The following is a 22539-nucleotide window of genomic DNA, read 5'->3' as shown; positions in this document are numbered from 1 at the left end:
GCTTTGCACACAGAAAGTGCTCAATCAATATGATTGAATGACTAAGTCATTCCCACCTTTCACCGCCCTGGCTTTCCCTCTAGGCTGTTCTTTCATTAAATCATCTTCCCCTGGGCACCATTGTATCACATTTACACAACTTTTGCTCCCATTCAGATATTTCCCCCCTCTGCCCTTGCTTCATCTTTTCTCCAAGAATCTGCCAATCCTCTGTGTGTTACCTTACTTGGAATTTAGGTTTCTGCCTTTAGAAATAAATAAATGAACTCTTCCCTTTCAGGATTATTCCATGTTACCTTGGGTTGTCATTTAATTGGTTTGCTTCTGGTCAGATGGTTTCAGTTAGCCTTCCTCCTGTCTGGTACAGATGCAGGACTGTATTATGGAAAACACGTGGGACAACCTGATTACATTGTATCTACCCCAGGGCTTAGAACAGTGCTTGGCACATAGTAAATGCCTAACAGATACCCTAATTAATTATTATCTAGTACATTGATGTTCTGCTCCTGGTTGCCCTCCATCTTGAGTCTTGCTCCCCAACAGTGAGGTGGCACCCATGTTCTCAGGGATCTGGTAGGGAGGATCAAAGACCTGGACCAGTAGTGGGTCAGGCCAAGCATGGATGTATGCAGCATCTCCTGGATAAGGGGGAGACCCGGAACACCTATTTTGATGATATTTGTCAAATGCTTACTAAGAAATAATAATTATGATGATATTTGTTAAGTGCTTTCTATGTGCCGAGCACTGTTGTAACTGCTGGGCTAGATACAGAGTAATCAGGTTATCCCACGTGGGGCTCACAGTCTTCCTCCCCATTTTACAGATGAATTAACTTCAGCAGAGAGAAGTGAAGTAGCTTGCCCGAGATCACACAGCAGATATGTTGCCAACTTGTACTTCCCAAGCGCTTAGTACAGTGCTCTGCACACAGTAAGCGCTCAATAAATATGATTGAATGAATGAATGAATGGTGGAGCCAGGATTAGAACTCACGTCCTGTGACTCCCAAGCCCATGCTCTTTCCACTAAGCCACGTTGCACTATGTGCCGCACCGTACTAAGTGCAAGTAAATTAGGTTGGATCCAATCCCTGTCCCACATGGGGCTTACCGTCTTATTCCCCATTTTACAGATGAGGTAACTGAGGCCCAGAGGAGTGAAAAGACTGGCTCAAGTTCACATAGCAGAGAAATGGAGGGGCCGGGATTATTTATTTATTCATTCATTCAATCATATTTATTGAGCGCTTACTGTGTGCAGAGCACTGTACTAGGTGCTTGGGAAGTACAAGTTGGCAACATATAGAGACGGTCCGTACCCAACAATGGGCTCAAAGTCTAGAAGGGGGAGACAGACAACAAAACAAAACATGTGGACAGGTGTCAAGTCATTAGAACAAATAAAATTAAAGCTAAATGCGCATCATTAACAAAATAAATAGAATAGTAAATAGGTACAAGTAAAATAGAGTAATAAATCTGTATAAACATATATACAGGTGCTGTGGGGAGGGGAAGGAGGTAGGGCGGGCGGGGGATGGGGAGGAGGAGAGGAAAAAGGGATTAAAACCTAGGTCCTTCTGACTCCCACTCCCCTGCTCTATCCACTAGGCCATATGCTTCCCACTTTGTACTCTTAGTCACCACCACTACTCCGACCCCCTCCCCTGCTGAAAGCCGCCAAGATGTTGGCAGCAAGAGAGATAAGAAGGAGGAATAGTATTACAGGAGCAAAGTGTGTGAGCTTCCGTGTAGTGGGAGGGGAGTGAGGATAAGTACAGAAGCAGCACAGCTTAGTGGATAGAGCACAGGTCTGGGAGTCAGAAGGACCTGGGTTCTAATTCCGGCTCCTCCATATGTCTGCAGTGTGACCGTGGGTAAGTCACTTAACTTCTCTTTGCCTCAATTACCTCAACTGTAATATGTGGTTAAGAGTGTGAGCCCCATGTAGGAGAGGGACTGTGCCCGACCTGATTAAATTGTATCTACCCCAGGGCTTAGAACAGTGCTTCACATATAGTAAGTGCTTAACAAATACTATAATTATTATTATCGTTATAAGTAGTAGGGAAAGAGCCTTAAAGTCAGCGATCAGGAGTTTCATCTCCAGGTGGAGAGGGATGGGAAGGTATTGGAGGTTCCCAGAGTGTTCAGCTTCCCCAGGAAATACTCAGGAGGGAAATAGGAGCAGAAGACAGTCCAGAGGCGTCTATGTCACAGGGAGGAGCTCCTGGGCTCCTGGTGGGTGACTGGGGAAAAAGATGTTCCCTGGAGCGGGTGATTCCTCTGTCTTTTGGCAACCAGGAGCGTATTGTTTGGAGTGAGTAAGATGATTTGCCAGATGCCTTTATTTTCCCCTTGTGGTTTGTTTACATAATAGCTTTGGAGGGGTGTGGAATGGGAAGCTTGGAGCCAGAAGTCGAAGACATAGCAAGTAGCAGAGGGAACAGAAAAGCAGAGTGACCACAGGGGTTGTTTTGTTTAAATAGGCCCGGCTCCCGGGGCCTCTGATTTCAGCTGAGGCCCAGGCCTGCCCGGATGCTGTCTCCTCATGGACAAAATGGCTGCTCCCTCGACGGTTCCAAAATCACAGTTATGTCCAGTGCGTGCGGCTGCTGATGACTGGCTTCCAGAGCCTCTTTTCAGAGCTGTAATGCGGTCATATATTTAAAAGACATAATTACTTTTATAGAGCAGACCACGGGGCGGTTAATAGTTTGCTGTGGAGCAAGCTCATAAATCATTCAAACTAAACTACTCGGGTCAGAGCAAATGAACAATTTGTGATATGGTATTCTTGTGGCAAGGCTGTTATTGTTCAATATTTAGTTGTTTTGTGCATCGGTTTGAGTTGAAGAGTTGTACGTGAGAAGCAGTGTGGCCTAGTGGAAAGAGTGTGGACCTGATTCTGATCCCAGCTCTGCCATTTGCCTGCTCTGTGATCTTGGGAAGTCGCTTGACTTTTCTGAGGCTTGGTTTCCTCATCTGTAAAATGGGGATTAAATGCCCATTTTTCTTCTTATTTATACTGAGAGCCAGGTGGGGCAGGGATTGTGTCTGACATGCTTATCTTGTCTCAACCACAGCCCTTAGTTCAGTGCTGGGCACATGGTAGGCGTTTAAGAATTACCACAATAACTATTACTCTGATTAACATTGTTATTATAATTATTAATGTTAGTATGCTTCATTCTTCAATAGAGGTAAAATGATGCCCCTATCAGTCAATCAATCAATCAGTCGTATTTATTGAGCGCTTACTGTGTGCAGAGCACTGTACTAAGCGCTTGGGAAGTACAGGTTGGCAACATATAGAGACAGTCCCTACCCAACAGTGGGCTCAGGAATAAATGTCACCCCACTCACAGAAGGATTACAAAGCATTTTAGGGAACCAAATGTATACAAATGCTACATTATTAACTAGAAAAAAAAGCCCTATGTCATCTGTAGGCTTCTGTTCATTCAGTAGTATTTATTGAGTGCTTAATGTGTGCAGAGTACTGCACTAAGTGCTTGGAAATTACAATTGAGCAACAGAGAGAGACAATCCCTGCCCACAGCAGGCTCACAGCTAGAAGCGGGGAGACAGACATCAAAACAAGTAAGCAGGCCTCAATAGCATCAGTATAAATAAATAGAATTATAGATATTACACATCAAAACAAGTAAACAGGCATTACTATAAATAAATAGAATTATAGATATGTACATATATACACAATGTATGTGTATATATGTACATACACAATGTATATGTACATACACATATAAACACATTCTATCTTATTCAGTATTCTTCTCCCTTTTCACACCCCCTGCGCCATCCCCAGGTTTCCAAACAGCATTCCCTAGCCCAGAATGATCCCAGAGATTTATTTATTAATGGACTCCACTTAGAAAGGGATAGCTCAGCCTGTATCCTCTCTTCTCTTATCACTGTAATAGCCGAGCTGTCACCTCAGGTGACATAAATTCATAGGTGACCTGGAGTTCTGTATTATAGACACTATTTCAAAAACAAAAACTAAACCTCATGCTTAAAATGTACCTAGTTAACACATGGTTTTGGTTTTCTGTTGCTAGGCAAAAATGTGGGATACAATTGCCAACCCAAAATGGCCTTTTGTGTTTAAAATGTTCTGTCTTTTCAGGAGCCAGTCTCTCTTTCTCTATCCCTCTAATATTATTTTTTCATATGATTTGTGTTTTCGTACTTGGGCATCAAATGACTAATATTTAGGAAGAGAAATGTTGATCTTGGAGCCTGCTATTCCTGGGAAATATATTTCTTTGGCTTTCCACATTTCCTGTTTGAAAAGTCTCCCCAGTGTTAGAAATGAAGCCTTCTAATGTTGATGAAATTGACTTCAGTCAGCTATCATGGTACAGTAGCTTTGACAGTTGCCTACACATTTGCCTAATAGCAAGTTATGGGAATTCAAGTTGTCACTGACATCCATTTAGGGGTTTGTTTTTGAGAGGAGGAGGTAGAAATGTTTCAATGCAGACCTCCTCTTTGAGAACAAAGAACTTTTTGTGAAAAGTCAAAAATAGCATCAGGTGTTTCACTCCTCCCTCAACCCCACAGCACATACTTAAAATATCCTTAATTTATTGATTTATGTTGATGTCTGTCTCCCCCTCTAAACTGTCAGCTTGTTGTTGGCAGGGGACAGGTGTCCTAACAATGTTAAATTATACTCTTCCAAGTGCTAAGTACACAATAAGCACTCAATAAATTTGATTGATTAATTGATTGATAGATGTCACCAAGAGCGACTGTAGAAAAGTTCAGTCTGCTGGTATTCACAGGATGAAAGGGGCATTTGGTTAAATACTTGTCTGCAGACACCCCAACCCCCTACACACATACATGCACACACATGGACACACAGTAGTGTGATTGTCAGTAGTATATTTTTTAAACAATCAATCAATCGTATTTATTGAGCGCTTACTGTGTGCAGAGCACTGTACTAAGCGCTTGGGAAGTACAAGTTGGCAACATATAGAGACAGTCCCTACCCAACAGTGGGCTCACAGTCTAGTAGGGGGAGACAGAGAACAAAACCAAACATATTAACAAAATAAAATAAATAGAATAGATACGTACAAGTAAAATAAATAAATAGAGTAATAAATATGTACAAACATACATAGATATATACAGGTGCTGTGGGGAAGGGAAGGAGGTAAGACGGGGTGATGGAGGGGGGAGGAGGGGGAGAGGAAGGAGGGGGCTCAGTCTGGGAAGGCCTTCTGGAGGAGGTGAGCTCTCAGTAGGGCCTTGAAAGGAGGAAGAGAGCTAGCTTGGCAGATGTGCGGAGGGAGGGCATTCCAGGCCAGGGGGATGACGGCGGGACAGGCGAGAACGAGGCACGTTGAGGAGATTAGCGGCAGAGGAGCGGAGGGTGCGGGCTGGGCTGTATAAGGAGAGAAGGGAGGTGAGGTAGGAGGGGGCGAGGTGATGGAGTGCCTTGAAGCCGAGGGTGAGGAGTTTCTGCCTGATGCGCAGATTGGTAGCCACTGGAGATTTTTGAGGAGGGCAGTAACATGCCCAGAGCGTTTCTGGACAAAGACAGTCCGGGCAGCGGCGTGAAGTATGGATTGAAGTGGGAAGAGACACGAGGATGGGAGATCAGAGAGGAGGCTGATGCGGTAGTCCAGACGGGATAGGACGAGAGCTTGAACGAGCAGGGTAGCGGTTTGGATGGAGAGGAAAGGGCGGATCTTGGCAATGTTGCGGAGCTGAGACCGGCAGGTTTTGGTGATGGCTTGGATGTGAGGGGTGAATGAGAGAGCGGAGTCGAGGATGACACCAAGGTTGCGGGCTTGTGAGACGGGAAGGATGGTAGTGCCGTCAACAGTGATGGGAAAGTCAGGGAGAGGGCAGGGTTTGGGAGGGAAGACAAGGAGTTCAGTCGTGGACATGTTGAGTTTTAGGGGGAGGGAAGACAAGGAGTTCAGTCTTGGACATGTTGAGTTTTAGGTGGCGGGCAGACATCCAGATGGAGATGTCCTGAAGGCAGGAGGAGATGCGAGCCTGGAGGGAGGGGGAGAGAGCAGGGGAAGAGATGTAGATTTGGGTGTCATCAGTATAGAGATGATAGTTGAAGCCGTGGGAGCGAATGAGGTCACCAAGGGGTGACCCCTTTAATGCAGTTTACATACTTGTTGAAGAGGTTGCTCCTTCTCTTTTGACAGCCTCTACATTAGAACCCAGTTATTATGGTTGTTTGGTATTGTCTAGGGGAGAATAGCCATGTAATTCTACACTACTATGATTATTTACTTTGTGTTGCGAGGATAAGTGGAGGAATAGAGTATACCAATGTGTATTCCTTTTGCATAATTGAAGTTTTAGAAGTGGGCTCATATCACCCCATCAGTAGTGTCTATTGAATACCCACTGTGTGCAGAACACTGTACTAACAGCTTAAAAGAGTACGATAAGGTTAAAAGCCAGGAACCCTGCCTTCAGGGGGGGAAACAGACATCAAAGCAGTTGCAGATAGGAGGCAGTAATAGAGTATAAGGTTCCTCTCCTCCTCCCCATCCCCCCCACCCTACTTCCTTCCCCATCCCACAGCACTTGTATATATATTTGTACAGATTTATTACTCTATTTATTTTACTTGTACATATTTACTACTCTATTTTGTTAATGAAGTGCATATAGCTGTAATTCTATTTATTCTGACGGGTTTGACACCTATCTACATGTTTTGTTGTCTGTCTCCCCCTTCTAGACTGTGAGCCCGTTGTTGGATAGAGACTGTCTCTCTATATATTGCCGACTTATATTTCCCAAGCCACTTGATTACTCTGTGCCTCAGTTACCTCATCTATAAAATGGGGATTAAGACTGTGAGCCCCATGTGGGAATTCTCATTACCTTGCATCTACCCCAGCGCTTAGAACAGTGCTTGGCACGTAGTAAGCGCTTAACAAATACCATAATTATTATTAGTAGTAGTTGTAGAGTTTATAGATTCCCATTGGGTGCAACAGGCTGTGGGCAGCGAATGTGCCTGTTATACTGTACTCTCCTAAGCACTTAGTACAGTGCTCTGCACACAGTAAGCGCTCAATAAGTACGATTGAATGAATGAATGTATGTGACTGTGTGTGTGTGTGTGTGTTCATTCATTCAATCGTATTTATTAAGCACTTACTGTGTGCAGAGCACTGTACCAAGTGTTTGGAAAGTACAATTCGGTAACAGAGACAGTCCCTAACCAACAAAGTGTGTGTGTGTGTGTGTGTGTGTGTGTGTGTGTGTCGACGTTTGTTGAAATACTGGAGAGGTCAAGGGAAGATCCAATAGGGACTCTGACTTTTCCTAGGAGTTTATTCTGAGTTAAACCTAAGATTATCTCTTTGACATTTTAAGAGAAGCAGCTTTGAGAGAAGCAGCGTGGCTCAGTGGAAAGAGCCCGGGCTTTGGAGTCAGAGGTCATGGGTTCAAATCCCAGCTCCACCACTTGTCAGCTCTGTGACTTTGGGCAAGTCACTTAATTCTCTGGGCCTCAGTTACCCCATCTGTAAAATGGGTATGAAGACTGTGAGCCCCCCATGGGACAACCTAATCACCTTGTAACCTCCCTAACGCTTAGAACAGTGCTTTGCACATAATAAGCGCTTAATAAATGCCATAACAAAGAAACACAGTCATGGAATTAAAGGGATCAGATTTTGGGGCATCCTAGGTTTTGCAGAGGCAGGCCAAGAGCCGAACATTAAGAATAACTCTATTTCATCAACACATTATCAAGTGCCCTCAAGATGCCAAGCATTCATTCATTCATTCAATCATTTATTGAGCACTTACTATGTGCAGCGCACTGTGCTGAGTGCTTGGGAAGTACAGTTCAGCAACAAATAGAGACATTCCCTGCCCACAATGGGCTCACAGCCTAGAAGGGGGGAGATGGACATCAAAACAAGTAAACAGGCATCAGTAGCATCATTATAAACAAAAAGAATTATAGATATTTACACATCATTAATAAAATAGAATAATAAATATTTACAAATATACACAAGTGCCTGGGGCAGGGAGGGGGTAGAGCAAAGGGAGTGAGTAGGGGTGATGGGCAGGAGAGGGGGATTGGAAGAAAAGGGGTATTGGCCATTCTCACTTTCATAATTCATCAACCACTAGTTCAACCAATATTCCCCTTTAAGAACCATACAGAGATGTGTGGAATGGCCATCAGGAAGCTTGGGTTTGATTCTTGTCGGCCTAGCGACAAACTCTGTGAGTCCATGGATCATGTGAGACATGGATGGAAAGCATTTTGCGTCTGCAGAAATAAAGTAGTTCCAAAAAAATAAGGGAAGAGCCTCTTCTAATGTAATTTTCATTTGGGAAATGTCAGCTCCCTGAGCATTTCACTCAGGTGGCTGGCTTTGTTATATTAATCAGACATACAGTTAAGTAATTAAATGCATGGAAAGTGATCTTTAAGGGCAGAGACTTCATCCTTCACTTGGCTGTGATAACGTAAAAGCTTGCTTTGAATTTAGATGACATTTGTGCTTTTGTTACATCAGAGTTCTGGAGTCCAGGATTTCTTAATAATAATAATAACAGTATGTGTTAAGCACTTACTATGTGCCAAGAATTGTTCTTAGTGCTGGTGTAGATACAAGGCAATCAGGTTGTCCCACGTGGGGCTCACAGTTTTAATCCCCATTTTACAGATGAGGTCACTGAGGCACAGAGAAGTTAAGTGACTTGCCCAAAGTCACACAGCTGACAAGCGGCGGATCAGGATTAGAACCCACGACCTCTGACTTCCAAGTCTGTGCTCTTTCCGCTAAGCCATGCTGCTTCTTCCAATTTAAATTTCCTTCTTTTGTTTCTCAGTTTGTTTTGAATTAAAGTTGGTGCACTATGTTGTTGAACTCTGGGAGAACGTGACTTTAGCCTGCCTTCTCAGTAAGTACCAGTGATCAGGACAATATGCTTTGAATAATCGTTTCAAGTGTTGACTACAGTTAGGATTTCCCTTACTTCAAAGAAAATGGAGCTTCTGTCAATGCAAATTGTAATATTCATTTTATTCTCTCTCATTCAGTGATTTAATGTCCATTATGGGGGAAATGACAAGTGGGATGTCCTTACAGAGTGGTCTGTATTGCAAGTTTTGTTTACTAGAAGCCGACTGACTAGAGGTCCTTATGTTAATGATTAGATCTTATCATCGCTACCCAATTTAAGCACAAAAAAAGATTGATTCTCTCCTATTTTCCCCTATACCCCTTGCGGTTTGCTTTATCATAGTAATCTGGCTCACAGAATGCCCACTGAAAACCCATTTCTGTCACCCATAACTTGTAAGAATGTTTTGAACCTCATGTCCAGCATTATGTCCATCACTTTTCATGAACTTGTCCCACCTTTTATTTGAACATTAAATTATTTTTTCCTGTGCTATTTGTAGATATTTTGAAGTCAATCTCCCCCTTTAGAGAGTAAGCTTCTTGTGGGTGGGGAACTTTTTTTTCAAACTTCTTTTTTCAAACTTCTTAAGTGCCCAGTACAGTCAGTCAGTCAGTTGTATTTATTGAGTGCTTACTGTGTGCAGAGCACTGTACTAAGTGCTTAGGAGAGTACAGTATAACAGGCACATTCGCTGCCCACAGCCTGTTGCACCCAATGGGAATCTATAAATTCTACAACTACTACTAATAATAATTATGGTATTTGTTAAGCGCTGACTACGTGCCAAGCACTGTTCTAAGCACTGGGGTAGATGCAGGGTAATGAGAATTCCCACATGGGGCTCACAGTCTTAATCCCCATTTTATAGATGAGGTAACTGAGGCACAGAGTAGTCAAGTGGCTTGCTCAAGGTCACACAGCAGACAAGTGGCGGAGCCGGGATTAGAACCCACGTCCTCTGACTCCCAAGCCCGTGCTCTTTCCACTAAGCCACACTGCTTCTCTCCTCCTCCTCCTACTGTATTGAAAAGACCTCTGGCCTGGGAGTCATTCATTCAATCGTATTTATTGAGTTCTTACCGTGTGCAGAGCACTGTACTAAGTGCTTGGAAAGTACAATTCAATAACATGTTTTGTTGTCTGTCTCCCCCTTCTAGACTGTGAGCCCATTGTTGGGTAGGAACTGTCTCTATATGTTGCCGACTTGTACTTCCCAAGCGCTTAGTACGGTGCTCTGCACACAGTATGCGCTCAATAAATACGATTGAATGAATATGATTGAACGAATGAATGAATGAACAAAACAAGTACAGGTGCTAATTTTGTCTCCACCAACTGCCTCTCCCCATTCAGAACTGTAAGCTTGTTGTGGATAGCGAATGTGTCAGCCAACTCCGTTGTATTGTAGTTTCCCAAGAGTTTAGGACAGTACTCTGCACATGGTAAGCACTCAGTGAATATGATTGATTGATTGATTTGTTCAGCATTTACTGTGTGCCAAGCACTGTGTGGAGCACTGGGGTTTTTACATAATAATCAGGTCAGCCACAATCCCTGCCCTTCATGGGGCTCACTGTCTAGAGAAATAGCACGGCATGTGGATAGAGCACGGCCTGGGAGTCAGAAGGTCATGAATTCTAATCTGGCTCTGCCACTTGTCTGCTGTGTGACCTTGGGCAAGTCACTTAACTTCTCTAGGCCTCAGTTACCTCATTTGTAAACTGGGGATTGAGACTGTGAGCCCCACAGTGGGCAGGGACTGTGTCCAACCCATTATGCTTGTATCCACCCCAGTGTTTAATGCACTGCCTGGCACATAGGAAGTGCTTAACAAATACAATAATTATTATGAAATGGGCAGGAGAACTAGAATTGAATCACCATTTTACAGATGAGAAAACTGAGGCACAGAGAAGTTAAGTGACCTGCCCATTATCACACAGCAGGAAAGTGGCAGATCCAGGACCTATGATATGAGGGCCCGTGCTCTTTCCACTCGGCAACCCTGCCCTATTACTACTACTGTTTTCAGAAGCAGAGGAGAGCATTTTATTTCACAGGTGGGCAATTTATCAAAATGAGGTTGCCCCCCCACCCAAATCTTTTTTTTTCCTCTGCTACTGGGCATGTAATTTTATTCCTGGCTGATATTCTGCCCCTGAAATTAAAAAGTCTAATTGGGCATCAAATAGAAACAAACAACTAATGAGAACTAGTTAATAAGTAACTATGAATCAGGAATTGAATTCCTCTATGTTTGACTAGAGAGTAGTGGTCTTGCATACCTCCTCCTCTAGACTGTAAGCTTCTTGTGGGCAGGAATCACATTTACCAATTCCATTATATTGTACTTTCCCAAGTGCCTAGTACAGGACAATGCACATAGTAAGCACTCAACAAATGTTATTGATAGCGAAATTGGTGATAAGCATATGATGGCTGGGAATCTTTTGTGGAGGTAGCCAGGTGTGAGCATATGAGACCTTGTTCATCCAGAGCTTTCATGGCAGAAGTTGACTTAGTTTATTCTGGACACATAATGCAAATAACTTTTACCCTGTATTTGGCTATAAGATGCTTTCATAGTGAGCATACACAGGAATAAAAAATAGTTCATTACGTTTTCTTTGTAAAACATCTCTCACAGTCTTCCTTCCTTCTGAAAGCGAAGTATGATTGCCTTGAAAAGAGACATTTTAGCGTACAAAGAAAATGTTTGGCATTCCTTATTCTTTTCACATCATTATTCCAAATTTCCCCTCTCGCAAATGAACGTTGTACTCTTATTGTTTCTTGACTTGTGCTTCGGGTTGCTTTTCTGAAGGGAGGAGGTGTTGGAATGTATGAGCACTCTGAAGATCCAAACCACGGACTCAGGCTAGGAAAACTAGCGTTCCCTTCCAAGCTTCCAGCATTAAAGCTGCTACAGGGGCGTGAGAGGCTAGGCTTTCTGCTGAAACAATCATCAAAGCCATCAGTAAGGAGAATATTTGTCCATTTGGGAGGCGGAGATATGGATATAGGGCAGCTAGAAATTGGATGGAGAGTCAAAACTTTTATTCGCCAGCCAATGACCAGCCTCACACTGACTGTTTTCATTTGCTTCTGGTTTGAGTAAACTTAAACCAAGGTTGGTAAAAAGGTTTCATATATTCAGTGAGTCCCGAGAAGCCGTCATTTTTCCCTTGCACTCATTTCATCTGTTTTCCATTGCAGGTCCATAGAGCATCTGTTCACTTGAATGGTTACTGGCCTTAGCCACCACTAAAATATTCTTATTTGTAATTCATTTCTTATCGGGAAGTTGGAAGAACTGGGAATTTTCCATTGTCATAAATCCCCCCCCCGCCCCGTAACTTTGTTTCCTCTAAATGAATTGTTCCCATAAAGGAATTTAAACCGTGTGTAATTAGCGTTCTGTGTTCCAAAAGTTAAGGGAAACAAAGTCTGCAGTGGAGGCTGGATGGAAAAGCTTGAGTATGACAACAGAAAAACCTCTCTCCACAGAGGAGGCCGGGGAGAAGGGCTTGAGTTTTCCACTTTTTAACTCTAGCTCTGTTGTACAGTGAAAGGGATTTTTTTCCGACGTTTTGTTTGGTTTTGTTTCTGAGGGCGTATCGTTTGTACCACACGACAAAGGAACATACAGACGAAAATTATTAGCAATAGCACGAGTCAGCAAGGGTATACTAAAATTCCCCATACATTTTGTTTTTTAAGTTATGTCCAGGGCATGGGTGCTTCACTGGGTCACTGCCCTAGGATATCTATTTTAAGTATTTTCAGGTTCTAGTTAGCCTATGTCGAGAATCCTGATCACCTTGTGACCTCCCCAATGCTTAGAACAGTGCTTTGCACATAGTAAGTGCTTGGTAAATGCCACAATTATTACTATTATTATAACCTTCTGAGTAAGCAATTCCTCATTAGCTTCTGTTGGATTCTTATACCTAGTCGATTGGAATGACTAATATCTGGTTAAGTAAGGTTCCACTAGTCTGGCTGTATATTTAATTTATATGTATTTTGGATTTCCTTCCTCCCTAATTTTTGAAGAGTTGTTCCAAAATCTTGATATTGGGATTTTGTGAAATAATGAAGAGGAGTGAGTTCCTTCTCTGCCCTAAAAATACAATTAACAGTTTTGGGTATATAGCATCATCATCAGTATGGTTGAGTGCCTACTGTGTGTGTGAGTGTGTGTGTGTGTGTGTGTGTGTGTGTGTGTGTGTGTGTGTGTGTGTGTGTGTGTAGTTGATGCCTGTCTACTTGTTTTGTTGTCTGTCTTCCCCTTCTTAGACTGTGAGCCCATTTTTGGGTAGGGATTGTCTCTATCTGTTGCCAAATTGTACTTTCCCAAGCGCTTAGTACAGTGCTCTGCACACAGTAAGCGCTCAATAAATAGGATTGAATGAATGAGAAATATTGTGGTCTAGTGGAAAGAGTGTATGTCTGGGAGTCAGAGGCCCTGGGTTTTAATCCCAACTCTACCAGTGGACTCCTGTGTGACCTTGGGCAAGTCATTTCACTTCTCTGTGCCTTGGTTTCTTCATCTGTAAAATGGGGATTCTGTACCTATGGGACAGAGGACTGTGTCGGATCTGCTTATCTTACACCTACCTAATTGCTTAATACAGGGCTTGACACCTCAGAAACATTTAACAAATAGCACAGTAATTATTTGACCAATCTAAGGTTCACCATTTCTGCCTTTCCTGGCCTTTTCAGTGGTGAGAAGCAGTGTGGGCTACAGGAAAGAGTACCGGACTAGGAATCAGGAGACTGACTCCACCGCTTCCCTACCCTGTGACCTTGGGCAAGTCACCGAATATCTCTGTGCCTCAGTTTCCTCATCTGTAAAGCAGGAATTAAATATCTCTTCTTCCTCCTGTTTAAACTTTGACTAGGGAAGAAAGGTTTTGTTGTCTGTTTTTGTTTTGTTGTCTGATCTGCCCCTACTAGACCCATTGTTGGGTTAGGGACCGTCTCTATCTGTTGCCGACTTGTACTTCCCAAGCACTTAGTACAGTGCACTGCACACAGTAAGCACTCAATGAATACGATTGAATGAATGAATGAAAGGGACTCTGTTCAGACCTTTTTATCTTGTCGCCTACTTAGTAAGTGTCACCAAACTTAGTACAGTGCTTGGCACATAATACATGTTTAACAAAAGACTACAGCTGTTATTATTAGGTGCCGATAAGCAGTAAAATACCCACAAAGTCAAGGGGAGGCAGGAGGAAGAAGAGGAATGAGGGAAGAAATGGGCAGGGAAGAGTAACAAAAGGTCTAAGTAATCTTCAAACTGAATTCAGGAATTATTCAGGAATTTACAGCCAGAAAGATAAATGTTGGTAACCGGATTCCCGCCCCTTCTCTTGAGAAGCTACCCTGGAATTAGTTTACTGCTAACTCTAGGCAGTAAAATGATTTTGTTCATTGTCAGAGTTGTAATGGCAGGGAGTGGGCGGTTCAGTTGCGACCCCCTTATCTTCTTCCTATGAAAGATAGAACAGACCTTAGAAAGGCAGTAGGAAGAAGGCAGATGCCACAATTGAAAAATACTTGGTCTGAAGCCTGATAATGGGGAAGAAAGCACTTCCGCATGATCCAAATCGTTCGTATTGACAAGGGTACATTTTGTTTCATCAGTCAGAGCCAGTCTTCCGCTCAGACTGCTGAGTGAAAGAGGGGAGAAAAAAAAACTTAGAGCAGAGTGAATCTAATGGCAAAAGACCTGGGTTGCAAATAAAGTGGGAGAGAGTCCTTTTTATCCCCTAGATTTGAGGCAGGCCGAGGCTTGAGAAGCAGTGATTCACCAAGTACTAAATGATCGAACATTCTATTTGTGTTCCGAATAGTCACAATAGAAATTTGGTAATGCGTTTTTCCTTGTGACGACGTGCAACTCTTTCTCCCTCCATTAACGGAGGTCAGACAGAAATAACTTAACCCTCAGAGAGGCAATAAAAAAATGTCACCCCGAGTTTAAGAAACGATGAACGTAAGAATCAAATAAAGAGAGATTGTTCCATGTGTTGTATGACTTACAGAGAACAGATGTTACCAGATCCTGATGAATAAACATTATTGTACCATATCCTTGTCTTAAATTGGATTTAAGGCACATTTGAAAAGGATTATAAATGTTTAGGATGACGAGGGTGTAATTTTAAGATGGGGTTTGGCCCCGGGCAAATAAGCTCTAGCTTTGTTAAATCCAATTTTTTTTTAAGTATAAAATGAGAAACATCCTTAAGAGATGGCAAAGATGAGGTTAGGAACAGGATATGTCAAACAGGTTGGTTTTAGAAGTGAGGGTTAATCACGCTTCACTGGGGCCCTTCCCTTCTGATTTATTTTTGCTTCAGTAAGCAGGAAAGAGTCTTCATTCCAACATATTAGATGTTAAGCTCTTTCAGTGAAGTGTAAATTCCTGGTGAGCACGGATTGTGTCACTTTTCTGACTTGTACTGCTCAAGTCCTCAGTAATAATAATAATAATAATAATAATAATAATAATAGTGTTTGTTAAGTGCTTACTACGTGCAAAGCACTGTTCTAAGCGCTGGGGAGGTTACAAGGTGATCAGGTTGTCCCACAGGGGGCTCACAGTGTTAATCCCCATTTTACAGATGAGGTAACTGAGGCACAGAGAAGTTAAGTGACTTGCCCAAAGTCACACAGCTGACGGTTGGCGGAGCCGGGATTTGTACCCATGACCTCTGACTCCAAAGCCCGTGCTCTTTCCACTGAGCCACGCTGCTTCTCCACTGTGCATGGCCCCCAGAGGTGCTCAATAAATATTCTTACTGCTAAATTCACTTTCAGAGGGAATTGCTTTTCTCTTTGCTGTGAGTTAATTTTTTTATGGTATTTGTTAAGCGCTTGCTATTTGCCAATCACTGTACTAAGCACTGGGGTACACAGAATACACAGTCCTTGGGGCTCACAGTCTTAATCCCCATTTTGCAAATGAGGAAGCTGAGGCACAGAGCAGTTAAGCGGCACACCCAAGGCCACACAGTGCACAAGCAGTGGAGCCGGAATTAGAATTTAGTGACCTAGCTGATCGTGGCAGAACAGTCCAGTTTAGACTTTAGGTGGGAAGGCTGTTTTGGGTTCCTTCTCGCTCAATCATTCATTCACTTAGTCATATTTATGGAATGCTTACTGTGTGCAAAGCACTGTATTAAGCACTTGGGAGAGTCCAGTATAACAATGAACAGACACATTCCCTGGCCACAACAAGTTTATAGTGGTGGATAAAGAGTTAGTGGCTGTACTGAGATATTGCTGTGCCCCTTCCCTACCCACTCCATTCCAGTGGAGGATAGACTAATAATAATAATAATTAATAATAATGATGGTATTTGTTGAGCGCTTACTATGTCAGGCACTGTTCTTAGCGCTGGGTTAGTCATAAAATAATTGGGTTGGACACAGTCCTGTCCCACCCAGGGCCTGCAGTCTTAATCCCCATTTTCCAGATGAGGGAATTGAGGCACAGTGAAGTGACTAGCCCAAGGTCACACAACAGGCAAGTGGTGGAGCCTGGTTTAGAACCCATGACTTTCTGAGTCCCAGGCCCATTCTCTAGCCACAGGGCTATGCTACTTCTGGGACTGGAAAGGGCCTGATGTCCTTTGCCCTGCAGCCCAGACACTGGACTTTCTCCAAGCCCCTCTGGCTGTCGGGTCACTCAGTTTGTAGCTTCCTCTAATACCAACCTTCTCACTGTCCCTTCATCTTGTCTGTCTTGCCGCCGACCCCTTGCCCACATCCTTCCTCTGGCCTGGAACGCCAGATGATGGTTCACCCCCACTTCAAAGCCTTTTTGAAGGCACATCTCCTCCAAGAAGACTTCTCTGACCAAGCCCTCCTCTCCTCCCACTCCCTTCTACACCGCTCTTGTTTCTTCATTTTTCCTCCCTCCCATTCCCACAGTACATGCGTATAGTTCTGTCATTTATTTAGTTGTCTGTTTATTTATATTAATGTCTGACTCCCCCTCTAGACTGTGAGCTCATTGTGTGGCAGGAGTATGTCCATATGGTGTATAGTGTACTCTCCCAAGTGCTTAGTACAGTGCTGTGCATCCAGGAAGTGCTCAATACGTATGATAGAACAAATGAATGAATGAGCTCCTGACCCTCTGCCCCACACTTAGACTTTTTCTGCCCCTAACAACAGACTCACAGTCTAGAAGGGGGAGACAGACAACAAAACAAAACGAACACAGATAGGCATCAGTGTTCTCCTCTGCCCTTGAACCATCACTGGTTTGGCACCTATAGAGAACAGCTGGGGGAGTCCTAATACTCACTGCAGCCCTATACCATTTACCACTGCAGCCCTATACCATTTACCACTGCAGCCCTATACCATTTACCTGCATATCTCTAAACTCTGTCGCTTCCTCCTACCTGTAATTTAATTCAGCATCTGAGTCTGTCAGAGATCACATCCACTAAATCAGTCAAGCAGTGGTATTAATTGAACACTTGTTTGTAGAGCACTGTAGTAAGCACTTAGGAGAGTATAATAGAAGCAGCATGGTGTAGTGGATAGAGCATGTGCCTAAGAGTCAGAAGGTCATGGGTTCTAAACCTGTCTGCTGTGTGACCTTGGCCAAGTCATTTTACTTCTCTGGGCCTCAGTTACCTCATCTTTAAAATGGGGATTGAGACTGTGAGCCCCACGTGGGACAGAGACTGTGTCCAACTCTATTTACTTGTATCCACCCCATAGCTTAATATGGTGCCTGGCACATAGTAAGCACTTAACAAATACCACAATTATTATTATTAATATTAATAAATGCCAAGTAAATACTGTTGATCGATTAATTGATCCTCTTTGTGGAGTGGGAGTGATTTTGGAGGTGCCAGGAATAATTGAGGACTCAGGACTTTCCAGGACTCTGAATCAGAAGGATTCCTTGCCCTTCCTCCTCTGTTGCCCACCCAGCCTCATCCCCACTGATGCTGGCCCGTACCTAGGCGAAGGGGTTGTGGGAAGAGCTAGCAGGAAGAAACTATGATTTTTCAAATCAGACTTTCTATAGAGAGTGCTTCAACTTTACTGAAGATTATTTCTCAGAATGGGAGAAGTTTTTCTCTTAAATTTTTATGTCATCTGAAGGGGATCCTTGATTGCCGCAGAGCTATTTATAAGTGGGCAGGCTTTTAGGGTATTTATTCTGCCTTTCAGGTTGCACTTTCCATTGTTTGGCGCGAAGGGGCAAATGTTTCAGTATTTCTGAAATGGTCATTAACCCATCAAAGCGAATGTGAAGTTTTCTGTGAGAAGTAGTAGCAATAATAATCATAATAATTGTAAGTGTATAAGTACAGAGAAGCAGCGTGGCTCAATGGAAAGAGTACGGGCTTGGGAGTCAGAGGTCAAGGGTTCAAATCCCAGCTCTACCAATTGTCAGCTGTGCGACCTTAGACAAATCACTTAACTTCTCTGTGCCTCAGTTACCTCATCTGTAAAATGGGGATTAAGACTGTGAGCCCCACGTGGGACATCCTGATCACCTTGTATCCCCCAGCGTTTAGAACAGTGCTTTGCACATAGTAAGCGCTTAACAAATACAATCATTATTATTACATACTATGTGCCAAGTCCTATGCTAAATGCTGGGATAGATACAGTACTGTGGGATCTGACAGTTCGCTTCTCTGGGCCTCAGTTTCCTCATCTGTAAAATGGGGATTAAATACCTAGGTTGTCAACTCTTTGTGGGCAGGGAATGTGTCTTCCAACTCTGTTGCAGTGTACTCTCCCAAGCGCTTAGTACAGTGCTCTGCATCCAGTTAGTGCTCAATAAATACCATCGATTGATTGAAATCTGCTCTATTTTCCTTACCCCCCCCCTCCTGCTGCTGCCCAAGGGACTGAGTCTTACCTGTTTTTATTATATTTACCCTAGCCTTTAGCCCAGTACTTGGCACCTAGTAACCTAATAGAAACAGCATGTTGTAGTGTATAGAGCACGGGACAGGGAGTCAGAGGGTCATGGGTTCTAATCCTGACTCAGCCACGTGTCTTCTGGGTGGCCCTGGGCAAGTCACTTCACTTCTCTGGGCCTCAGTCCCCTCATCTGTAAAGTAGTAATTGAGACTGTGAGCCTCCCTTAGGGCCAAGACTGTGTCCAACCCTCTTTGCTCATATCCACCCCTGCGCTTAGTACAGTGGCTGGCACATAGAAAGCGCTTACCAAATACCACAAGTATTACTATTATTACTAGAAAGGTCAAATACATGATTGAAAGTTTACAAACATCGTGATACTCTCACTCATTGGTACTTCCCAAACATCTCTGTTTCTGGTTTTAGATAATTTTTTCATAAAAGGAAAACTGTAATGATGATAAAAACACATTATAATGGTAAAAATGTAGAACAATATGTTGACATAGGATAAAATGCTGAGGGTAAATTACTTAGCCATTAACTCATCATTTAGGGTGCCAAGAGCCAGCATTAGAACTCAGGTCCTTCTAATCCCAACCCTGCCACTTATCTGCTGTGTGACTTTGGGCACATCACTTAACTTCTCTGTGATTCAGTTCCTTCATCTGCAAAATGGGGATTCAGTACCTGTTCTCTCTCCTACTTGGACTATGAGCCCCGTGGGGGACCTGATTATTTTGTAACTACCCCACCTCATGGTACAGTCATCGGCACATAGCCCTTAACAAATTATTATCTATTTCAGAATCAGGCTTAAACCAATGAAATAGAGGGGCAAAGGAGATTTTCATAGGAGATCATACATCTGCATTGCCAATTATATCTTTGTGTGGAACTGGGTATCCTTTAGCAGTAACTGAAGACATGTCACTTTCAGAATAATAATAATGATGATATTTTTTAATCGCTTACTATGTGCCAAGCACTGTTCTAAGCGCTCTGGTAGATACAAGGTCATCAGGTTGTCCCACGTGGGGCTCACAGGCTAAATCCCCATTTTACAGATGAGGTAACTGAGGCACAGAGAAGTGAAGTGACTTGCCCAAGGTCACACAGCTGGTAAATGGCAGAGGTAGGATTAGAACCCGCCTTCTGATTTACAAGCCCGTGCTCTTTTCACTAAGCTACGCTGCTTCTTGTATGAATCTGTGTGAGAAGCATTGCTTCTGAGTTTTTGAATTCACAAGTCTTGCCTGAACTATTAGCGTGCATTTCTCTGTCAGAGTATGTCTTTTCACACTTTTCATTGTTATGGCCAGATGTGAGAGTTTTCTCCAGCTGCGTTTTAGCCCTTGTGGGTTAACTTATCAATCAGTGGTATTATTTACTGAGTGCTTACTGTGAGCAGAGGTCTATACCAAGCTCTTGGGGAAGTACAATACAACAGACATGATGAATGAATCAGTGGTATTTAATGACTGCTTACTGTGTGCAGAGCTAAGCATTTGAGAGAGTACAATAAACAGAGGTGATAGAACAGCCCACAAATGGCTCATGGTTTACCGGGGGAGAATGACATTAAAATAAATTATGGATAGGGGAAATAGTAGAATATTAACGTGAGTACTGTGAGGCTGGGCTGAGTATTAAGGTGCTTAAGGGTCACATGGCCAAGTGCTGAGTTGATGCAGAGGGGAGGGTGGAGAGGGAAATGAAGAGTTTAGCCTCTTGGAGGAGATGTGATTTTTCAGAGGGTTTTGAAGGTGGGGAGAGTGGCGGTCTGTTGGACATGAAAAGGGAGGGCATTCCAGGCCAGAGGCAGGATGTGGGCAAGGGGTCGGCATCAAAATAGAGAACATTCAAGTACAGTGAGGAAGTCTGCAGTAGAGGAGTGGAGCGTGTGGGTTGAGTTGTAGGAGGAGAGCGGCCAGGCGAGGTAGGAGGGTGAGAGCTGATCAAGTGCCCATATTTCCCTTCTCGGGTGTCAGCAAGGAAATAGGACGACAGTGCCCACAGTGTACCGTTTTATTAGTACTTTCTGCATTTTGCATAAATATCAGTGTGTTGATTTTGGCTGAGAGTGGAATCTGGCGTGGTATCTCTCCTACTGCCAGGAAACGGGTTCTAGGTTCACTTGGGACAAGGGGATCTTGGTTTGGTGATGATGGCATTTATTAAGCGCTTACTATGTGCAAAGCACTAAGCGCTGTAGTGTGAATGTGAAAAATATGACTCTGGTGCAATGCTGTTTAGGGTTCTCCCTACTCACCCAGAGAAATTCTGGCTAAGCTTTTTATTTTTGCTATTGAAAATGTGCTTTAAAATCACTTATTCATTCATTCAATTGCATTTATTGAGCGCTTACTGTGTGCAGATGTACAAAGAGCTTGGAAAGTACAATTCAGCACAGAGACTATCCCTACCCAACAACGGGCTCACAGTCTAGAAGCAGGGAGACAACAAAACAAGTAGACAAGCACCTAGGAATTACAATAATAATAATAACAACATTGAGAAGCAGCTTGGCCCAGTGAAAAGAGGAAGGGCCTGGGAGTCAGCAGAACTGGGTAGTTATTATTATTATTATTATACTAGTGAAGTACTTACTATGTGCCAAGCCAGATTGTAAACACTGGGGTAGATACAGGTTAATCAGGTTGGACACAGTCCCTGTCCCACATGGGGCTCACACTCTTATCCCCATTTTCCAGATGAGGTAACTGAGGACAAGAGAAGTGAAATGACTTGCCCAAGGTCACGAAGCAGTCATGTGGCGGACCTGGGATTAGAACCCAGGTCCTCCTGACTCCCAGCCCCATGCGCTATCCACTAAGCCTTCTAATCCTGACTCTATCTGTTGCCTGCTGTGTGACTGTAGGCAAGTCACGGCAGTTCTCTGGGTCTCAGTTTCCTCATCTGTAAGATGGGGATTGAATTAGCCAGTTATCCCTCCTCCGTAGATTGTGAACTCTGTGGGACACAGGAACTTTGATCGACTTTTAATTCTATTTGCTCTGACGATTTTGACACCTGTCTACATGTTTTGTTTTGTTGTCTGTCTCCCCCTTCTAGACTGTGAACCCATTGTTGGGTAGGGACTGTCGCTACATGTTGCCAACTTGTACTTCCCAAGCGCTTAGTACAGTGCTTTGCACACAGTAAACGCTCAATAAATACGATTGAATGAATGAATGAATGATTAACTTGCATCCACCCCAGCACTTAAAGTAGTGATTCATACATAGTAATTGCTTAACAAATATAACAGCAATAATAATAATGATATTTATTAAGCACTTACTACATGTCAAGCAATGGGTTAGACACAAGATATTAAACAGCCGGCAAAGAGCAGGCAAGTGGCAGAGCCGGGATTACAACACAGAGAAGCAGAGTGCCTAGTGGGTTGAGCACAGGCCTGAGAGTCGGAAAGACTTGGGTTCTAATTCTGCCCCTGCCACTTGTCTGCTGTGTGATGTGGGCCAAGTCACTTAATTTCTCTGTGCCTCTGTTCCCTCATCAGTACAGTAGGCATTAAGACTGTGAGCTATCTGTGAGACAGGGACTGTATCCAACCAGACTCTCTTGCATCTACCCCAGCACTTAGGACAGTGCCTGGCATAGAATAAGCACTTAACAAATAACATTATTATTATTA

At 43.3% G+C, this 22539-nt stretch overlaps 1 protein-coding gene across 2 annotated transcripts in view; it reads left to right on the top strand.

Moving 5' to 3' along the window:
- The window catches only part of PPP3CA (protein phosphatase 3 catalytic subunit alpha), a 418818-nt gene that overhangs the window by 155975 nt on the left and 240304 nt on the right, over positions 1 to 22539 (top strand). The window lies entirely within an intron of this gene.

This window comes from Tachyglossus aculeatus, chromosome X5 (assembly GCF_015852505.1).
Source record: "Tachyglossus aculeatus isolate mTacAcu1 chromosome X5, mTacAcu1.pri, whole genome shotgun sequence".
Classification (NCBI taxonomy): Eukaryota; Metazoa; Chordata; class Mammalia; order Monotremata; family Tachyglossidae; genus Tachyglossus; species Tachyglossus aculeatus.
The sequence above is the reverse complement of the archived record's forward strand: the minus strand, read 5'-3'. Positions and strand labels throughout refer to the sequence as shown.